Source organism: Schistocerca cancellata, chromosome 1 (genome assembly GCF_023864275.1).
Source record: "Schistocerca cancellata isolate TAMUIC-IGC-003103 chromosome 1, iqSchCanc2.1, whole genome shotgun sequence".
Classification (NCBI taxonomy): Eukaryota; Metazoa; Arthropoda; class Insecta; order Orthoptera; family Acrididae; genus Schistocerca; species Schistocerca cancellata.
In genome coordinates this window covers 469,078,002-469,086,890 of record NC_064626.1, presented here as the reverse complement: position 1 = coordinate 469,086,890, position 8,889 = coordinate 469,078,002, and the positions used below count along the sequence as shown (strand labels likewise).

General features: G+C 47.7%; 1 non-coding gene across 1 annotated transcript; it reads right to left on the bottom strand.

Annotated features, from left to right (window-relative positions):
• Nucleotides 1-8,397: 8,397 nt before the first annotated feature.
• Nucleotides 8,398-8,472, bottom strand: Trnas-cga (transfer RNA serine (anticodon CGA)). The gene has a single exon. It is a non-coding gene; the product is annotated as a tRNA-Ser (tRNA).
• Nucleotides 8,473-8,889: the final 417 nt, after the last annotated feature.

The window sequence follows — 8,889 nt, the reverse complement described above, 5'->3', positions numbered from 1 at the left end:
CTTAGCAGCCACATCAGTCAAACAAATCAATAACAACTTGCACTGTACGTGCTTGAACATTAGCATGAAAAATGATGGTTAGGCCCTGCAGAATGTGTCATCACTTCTATCTCTAAGCTGGTCGTAGATTGTGTTCCAAAAATGAACAGTATTTTGCAGGACAATGCTCAAGCACGTACAGTGCAAGCTGTTACGGATTTGTTTGACTGATGTGGCTGCTAAGTGCTGTACCACCTACTGCACTCCCCTGACTTAAGCCCTCATGAATTCAACTTGATTTCTAAACTGAAGGAAACACTTCACGGCATTCGCTTCAGAACTGCTACAAATTCGTCGAGCAATAGACCGTGCCGCTCGAACTGTCAACACAACTGGCACTGCTAAGAGTATCCTACGACTTCCACATCGCTGGCAACGGATTGTACACAATGCTGGTGCCTACTTTGAAGGTCAGTGAAACTTTGAAACAGGTATCTATTTTGTACGAGCTGTAAATAAATAGTTGCCACTATTAAAGTTCCAACCCTCGTACATCATCTTTCAGATGTAGAAACACGCCTACCGACTTTCTTTTAAGTCGCACAAGTAATTCTTGTTACGATTTTTTGCCGTCATTATACGTATACAAGGTGTTACAAAAAGGTACGGCCAAACTTTCAGGATACATTCCTCACACACAAAGAAAGAAAAGATGTTATGTGGACATGTGTCTGGAAACGCTTACTTTCCATGTTAGAGCTCATTTTATTACTTCTCTTCAAATCACATTAATCCTGGAATGGAAACACACAGCAACAGAACGTATCAGCGTGGCTTCAAACACTTTGTTACAGGAAATGTTCAAAATGGCCTCCGTTAGCGAGGATACATGCATCCACCCTCCATCGCATGGAATCCCTGATGCGCTGATGCAGCCCTGGAGAATGGCGTATTCTATCACAGCCGTCCACAATACGAGCACGAAGAGTCTCTAAATTTGGTACCGGGGTTGCGTAGACAAGAACTTTCAAATGCCCCCATAAATGAGTCAAGAGGGTTGAGGTCAGGAGAGCGTGGAGGCCACGGAATTGGTCCGCCTCTACCAATCCATCGGTCACCGAATCTGTTGTTGAGAAGCGTATAAACACTTCGACTGAAATGTGCAGGAGCGCCATCGTGCATGAACCACATGTTGTGTCCTACTTGCAAAGGCACATGTTCTAGCAGCACATGTAGAGTATCCCGTATGAAATCATGATAACGTGCTCCATTGAACGTAGGTGGAAGAACATGGGGCCCAATCAAGACATCACCAACAATGCCTGCCCAAACGTTCACAGAAAATCTGTTGTTGATGTGATTGCACAATTGCGTGCGGATTCTCGTCAGCCCACACATGTTGATTGTGAAAATTTACAATTTGATCACGTTGGAATGAGGCTTCATCCGTAAAGAGAACATTTGCACTGAAATGAGGATTGACACATTGTTGGATGAACTATTCGCAGAAGTGTACACGTGGAGGCCAATCAGCTGCTGATAGTGCCTGCTCACGCTGTACATGGTACGGAAACAACTGGTTCTCCCGTAGCACTCTCCATACAGTGACGTGGTCAACGTTACCTTGTACAGCAGCAACTTCTCTGACGCTGACATTAGGGTTATCGTCAACTGCACAAAGAATTGCCTCGTCCATTGCAGGTGTCCTCGTCGTTCTAGGTCTTCCCCAGTCGCGAGTCATAGGCTGGAATGTTCCGCGCTCCCTAAGACGCCGGTCAATTGCGTCGAACGTCTTCCTGTCGGGACACCTTCGTTCTGGCTCTGAGCACTATGGGACTTAACATCTATGGTCATCAGTCCCCTAGAACTTAGAACTACTTAAACCTAACTAACCTAAGGACATCACACAACACCCAGTCATCACGAGGCAGAGAAACACCTTCGTTCTGGAAATCTGTCTCGATACAAACGTACCGCGCCACGGATATTGCCCCGTGCTAATCCATACATCAAATGGGGACCTGCCAACTCCTCATTTGTAAACACTGCACTGACTGCAAAACCACGTTCGTGATGAACACTAACCTGTTGATGCTACGTGTGGTGTCACCGCCAGACACCACACTTGCTAGGTGGTAGCTTTTAAATCGGCCGCGGTCCGCTAGTATACGACGGACCCGCGTGTCGCCACTGTCAGTAATTTTAGACCGAGCGCCACCACACGGCAGGACTAGAGAAACGTACTAGCACTCGCCCCAGTTGTATAGCCGACTTAGCGAGCAATGGTTCACTGACACATAGCGCTCTCATTTGCCGAGACGATAGTTAGCATAGCCTTCAGCTACTTTTGCTACGACCTAGCAAGGCGCCATTACCAATTGATATTGTGATTATAAAGCCTGTACAGTAACGAGAGATGTTCTACAAATGTGGATTAAAGTTAAGTATTCCAGAAGCTACGTACGTTTCTTTATAGCATTCATTACGTATCCTGTTTCAGACCTCACGCCAGCCCGCGTGAGCTTAGCGTGCAAATCGGTCTCCTCATACGAAACAGTGTTGGCACTTCTGCCGACACATCATATTGGCGATGAGTCTCAAAAAGGATCTTGTTCTTTATACTTGCTTTGCCCTCATTTACTTGTCATGGATTCGCCACATTCTCCAGATGTACTGTCCCAATTTTATCGCTTACAGAATCAGCAGACGCAGGCCTTATTGGATGCCCTTGGACAGCTCGTCCAGGGTCAACGTGCAATGCAAAACGATGCGGCCGCCGCCGCTTCATCGCTACCGCAGCCACAACACGCAGTTGCACCACTATTCCATAATTTTCAAACGGAAGTGGAAAGCTGGACGGAGTGGTCACGCCAATTTGGATTCCATCTCCCCGCCTACAGAATTCAAGGTAACGAGCGGCAGCCTCACTTATTATTGTGTGTCGGCGTCCAGACGTACAGAGTGATAGTCAAATTGTTTCCCCGACGCGACGTAGCAACTCTGTCCTACGAAGAAATTTTGTCTGCTGTAGATGCCTATTTCAAAGAATCAGTTAATGTAGTTGCAAAAAGGTATACATTCTTTTGTACAAAACGTACAGCTGGTCAGACTAATCGGGAGTGGGTTGCAACTTTACAAGGCCTTACAAGGGATTGTGCTTTTGAGTGTGAATGTGGACTCCCTTATTCAGATACTATGGTGCATGATGCAATTGCACAGAACGTTTCTGATGTTCGCATAAGGGAACAGATTTTGAAACTAGTCAATCCCTCCCTTCAACAAGTGATAGACATATTGGATAGGCAAGACACACTTGACTTTGCTCAGGAATCATTTGAAACTTCGCCAGCTGTGTGTCACATTAACCGGCCCGCCGGGCGAGCTGCACGGAACTGTAAACAGCCCTCGCGCACGTCCGCGCAGCCACGTGTGCCACGCAAGCACACAAATGCAGTGAAATCATGCCCGCGGTGTGCTACTAGACATTCGCGTGAGAACTGCCCGTCACGCCAAGCTATTTGCTTTTTCTGTAATAAGAAAGGTCATGTTCAAAGTGTTTGCCAGAAAAAGCTTAGAACGGACACTAACAACCATTCCAGGCCCTTTGCTTCGCGCCAGAATCGAACCAAGGATACTCAGGCTCGTGAATCTTCGCCCATGGAAATTCATGTAGTTACTGCCACTCCACCCAGTGCTACTCTCTCTAACAGTGACTGTGTTCGTCCCACAAAAAGTGTGCGTCGACATCGACGGAAATCACGTCAAGTCGAAAGTGATTCTGTACCAGTGTCTGTTCACGTTGCACAAAACAGTCGCTCTTGTCGTCAGCAGAACAATAAACTTTTTGTAGATTTGGACTTTGACGGAAAAGTGATCCCGTTCCAGCTCGATACCGGAGCTGCAGTTTCATTGCTCAATAAAGACACGTACACACAACTGGGCACACCTCCGTTGCGTGCCACAAATGTTAAGCTAACTACATATTCAGAACAGCAGATCCCTGTGTTAGGACAGTGCAGCCTACTTGCAACATACAAGTGACAAACAAAAGTTGTGTCTTTTTACGTCCTTCGTTCTTCTTCTGCAATGAACTTGTTTGGTTTAGATTTATTTCAGTTGTTTAACTTGTCTATAGTAAATCAGGTCCTATCAGTGAACCAGACTGTGCCTTCAGCCAGTGTTTCTCGTCTATGTGAAGAATTTGTAGACATTTTTGCACCGGGCCTTGGTTGCGCTAAGGACTATAAAGCACATTTGGAACTGAAAGTAAACACACAACCGAAATTTTTCAGAGCGCGCAATGTTCCCCACGCATTGCGTGATGAGGTCGCAAGAACATTACACGATTTAGAATCACAAGGTGTAATTGAACGTGTGCAGGCTTCTCTCTGGGCTTCACCCTTAGTCATTTTGCAAAAACCTTCCGGAAAGTTGAGACTTTGTGTGGACTTCAAGGAAACAGTGAATCCCCAACTTGTGACTGCTACTTTTCCTTCACCCCGCCCAGAAGATCTTTTTGACAAACTGTGCCCGGGTAAATATTTTTCGAAGTTGGACCTAGCAGATGCGTACTTGCAAATACTGGTGGACGAAGAATCCCAGCGCGTATTGGTGGTTAACACGCATCTTGGTTTGTACCGATTCAAACGACTGCCATTCGGGTGTGCATCCGCCCCTGCATTGTTTCAGCAATATTTACAAACTGTTTGTGCGTCGGTCCCTAATGCAGCGAACTATCTGGACGATATTGTGATCTCCGGCAAGACAGCAGAAGACCATTTAGCCAACCTCCGAACATTATTTCAGGTCTTGCGACCAAATGGTCTTCACTTGCGGAAGGACAAATGTGTGTGTTTTGCTCGTGATTTGCCATATCTGGGACATGTACTCAATGCTCAAGGCATACATCCCAGTCCAGAGCACCTTCGTGCCATACAAGGCTTGCCCTCGCCGCGGAATTTGAAGCAGCTACAGAGTGTACTGGGTAAGATAAATTATTACCATCTTTATATCCCCCATGCCTCTTCCATTTCAGCTCCGCTTCATCGCTTACGCCGTAAAGGTGTTCCGTTCGTCTGGACGACGGAATGCGAACGCGCCTTTCGCCAGTTGAAATCGGCGTTGCTTTCTACTACTTGCCTTACGCCATTCGATCCCCAGAAACCCCTTTTGTTGATGGTAGATGCATCGGATTTAGGGATCGGTGCTGTGCTTGCGCACAAAGATGGCTCGCATGATCGCCCTATTGCCTTTGCGTCCAAATTGCTCTCGTCTGCGCAAAGAAATTATTCACAGATCGAGAAAGAAGCTTTGGCTCTCGTCTTTGGTGTTACAAAGTTTCGTGACTTATTGTAAGGTCGTCACTTTACCATCATCACAGACCACAAACCTTTGACATCGCTTTTTCATCCGAACAAGCCTGTACCTCCAGTACAGCGCAGAAATTCATTCGATGGTCTATTTTCCTCTCGCAGTACCGCTACGATATCTTGTATCGGTCCACTGCTAAGCACGGAAACGCCGATGCGTTGTCCCGTTTGCCTGTTGCTGAGGATAGAGCATTCGATTCTTCCGAACTTGCTTGCATGTTCATTGATTGGGAAACCGATGACGTGATAGAATCGTTTCCAATTGATTTTCGTCGTGTAGCTGCAGCCACAGCTGCTGACCCTGTGCTTGCTACCGTTTTGCGTTTTGTTGCTATTCAATGGCCCTTGTCAAAGTCACGGATCGTGTATCCGTTGGTTCGCCGATTTTTTGCTCACAAGGAGAGACTTTTTGTACGATGTAGTGTTTTGTTGTTGCGTTCTGATAATGATCAGTCCAGGGTCGTGGTCCCACGTTCGTTACAGTCCTCTGTCTTAAAGCTTCTACACCAAGGACATTGGGGTATAGTGCGAACGAAACAACTTGCTCGTCAGCACTGTACTTGGTTCGGAATCGATGCTGCGATTACGAATATGTGCTCTTCTTGCATGGCGTGTGCCGAACAATAATCCGCGCCGCCGCGGAAATTCTTTGCATGGCCAAAAGCCACTTGCCCTTGGCAACGCTTACACATCGATTTTGCTGGTCCATTCTGGAATGCTCGATGGTTGGTTGTGGTCGATTCCTTCAGTAATTTTCCTTTTGTTGTCCGGATGTCTTCCACGACGTCTTCTGCCACAATTCAAGCGTTGTCCGCTATCTTTTGTATTGAAGGTCTTCCACAGACTATTGTTTCCGACAATGGCCCACAATTCATGTCCGCAGAATTTCAGTCATTCTGCACGGCCAATGGTATTCAACATCGACATCCGCGCCGTTTTCGCCTCACTCAAACGGTGCCGCTGAACGTTTGGTCCGGACTTTCAAGTCACAGGTGTTGAAATTGAGAGAGTCGCATTCTCGGGAGGACGCATTATTGCTCTTTTTGTCCTCGTATCGCTCTCAGCCCCGCGATGGTCGCTCGCCGGCTGAGTTGTTGCACGGTCGTCCTCATCGAACCTTGATGTCTTTGCTGCATCCGCCGCATCAGGTTCCTGTGCAGCGGCAGCCACCTGCTTTTGCTCCAGGCGACGTTGTATTCTATCGCCACTATCGAGGTTCACGGCGTTGGCTCGCAGGGCGCATTCTTCGCTGCCTCGGCCGCGCTATGTATCTGGTTTTGGGGGCCTCTGGTAAGGTGCGTCGGCATCTCAATCAGCTGCGCCTCTGTCGACGCACGGGTTCTGCCGCTCCCCGTCTGCTTTCAGCGACGGTGCCGTCCGGTCAGCGCCCTGGGGACCCATCTACTGGCTCGCCTCATCCCCAGGTGTTACCGACAATGCCTTCCATTTTGCCCCATGGCGACGCGCCGCCACCGCCGCCGCCTGTTCTCCCGCCGGCGACGCCCGCAATGGACGCGTCGCTGCAACCGCCGGGCGCCTCCCTGGGTCACGCGCCGCCGATATCTTCCCGTGACCAGCTGTCCTCCGCCACGGAACTCTTGCCCGCTCCGGACCATCTGTCGTCTTCGCCAGTCGGGTGCTCCGACTCGATGGAGGTCGACCCTTCGGCCCCTCCTGACTATCTACGGGCGCATACACCTCATGTTGGCGTGCACCCTGGACTAGGTTTTCAGGCGTTTCCTAGCTCCCCTCGGACCGAATGGCCGGGTGCGGGTGGCACAGCCTCGCCTGTTGTTAGGCTCCCCACCTCGTCGCATACGTCAACATGGGGTCCTCCCCACGGCGGGCGGAAGCCTTATAATACAACCGTTCGCCGATTTGCGGGGGAGGAATGTGGTGTCACCGCCAGACACCACACTTGCTAGGTGGTAGCTTTTAAATCGGCCGCGGTCCGCTAGTATACGACGGACCCGCGTGTCGCCACTGTCAGTAATTGCAGACCGAGCGCCACCACACGGCAGGTCTAGAGAGACGTACTAGCACTCGCCCCAGTTGTATAGCCGACTTAGCGAGCAATGGTTCTCTGACACATAGCGCTCTCATTTGCCGAGACGATAGTTAGCATAGCCTTCAGCTACTTTTGCTACGACCTAGCAAGGCGCCATTACCAATTGATATTGTGATTATAAAGCCTGTACAGTAACGAGAGATGTTCTACAAATGTGGATTAAAGTTAAGTATTCCAGAAGCTACGTACTTTTCTTTATAGCATTCATTACGTATCCTGTTTCAGACCTCACGCCAGCCTGCATGAGCTTAGCGTGCAAATCGGTCTCCTCATACAAAACAGTGTTGGCACTTCTGCCGACACATCACTACGTATTGATGTGCTTGATGCTAGTACTGTAGAGCAATGAGTCGCATGTCAACAAAAGCACCAAAGTCAACATTACCTTCCTTCAATTGGGCCAACTGGCGGTGAATCGAGGAAGTGCAGTACATACTGACGAAACTAAAATGAGCTCTAACATGGAAATTAAGCGGTTCCGGACACATGTCTACATAACATCTTTTCTTTATTTGTGTGTGAGGAATGTTTCCTGAAAGTTTGGCCGTACCTGTGTGCATATATATGTTATTTCTTTTTTAACGTCATGAATATAAAATATATGAACTGTCAACTGTCGCACATAAAATGTATCCCGGCAGGAATCTGTGGAATATGAATGTTTTGCATGCAGTCAGAACTAATAGCAAGTACATCTGTCCTTTTAGCTTGTTCCGTAAGCTAAGTAAAAATTTTTTGGACTCTCCTTTTGTCAACCATAAGCTCTCCAGTAGCATACTGCTTTGCAACTTCGTTGAGGTGATGTTTCTCATTTTCACTTTCAGTTCTTCGCGAGTGCAGCAGCAATCCATTTGAGGGCGTCCAAAATGCAAACAGAAATTTTCCTTGAAAATGTTGCATAAAACAGATAGCTGACCTCTATCTGGGGATGTTTCTCCTTAAACAACTTACACATTGAAACTTCCTGGCAGATTAAAACTGTGTGCCGGACCGAGACTCGAACTCGGGACCTTTGCCTTTCGCGGACAAGTGCTCTACCAACTGAGCTACCCAGGCACGACTCACGCCCCGTCCTCACAGCTTTACTTCTGCCAGTACCTCGTCTCCTACTTTCCAAACTTTACAGAAGCTCTCCTGCCGGGAAGTTTCATATCAGCGCACACTCCGCTGCAAAGTGAAAATCTCATTCTGGAAACTTACACATTATTAGAATGTTAATTTCGGCCTCTAAATATTCTATAACGTCATCAGCATTTCGAATTTCAGTCAGTGGAAAACATTCAATGTGTTGCCTAATAGTTTCTCTTGTCTTCGCTGTAAGGGCTTACTTGACATATGTCCTTTGGACTTTTTCCTAAAATCATCCGTTCCCTTATTCTCTTCACTCTCTTTTCCGTAGTAGCATATTAGGATAAAAATGCTTGAAGACAAACCTCAGTTGGCAGGTCACCTAGTAAGATGTGTTACTTGAAC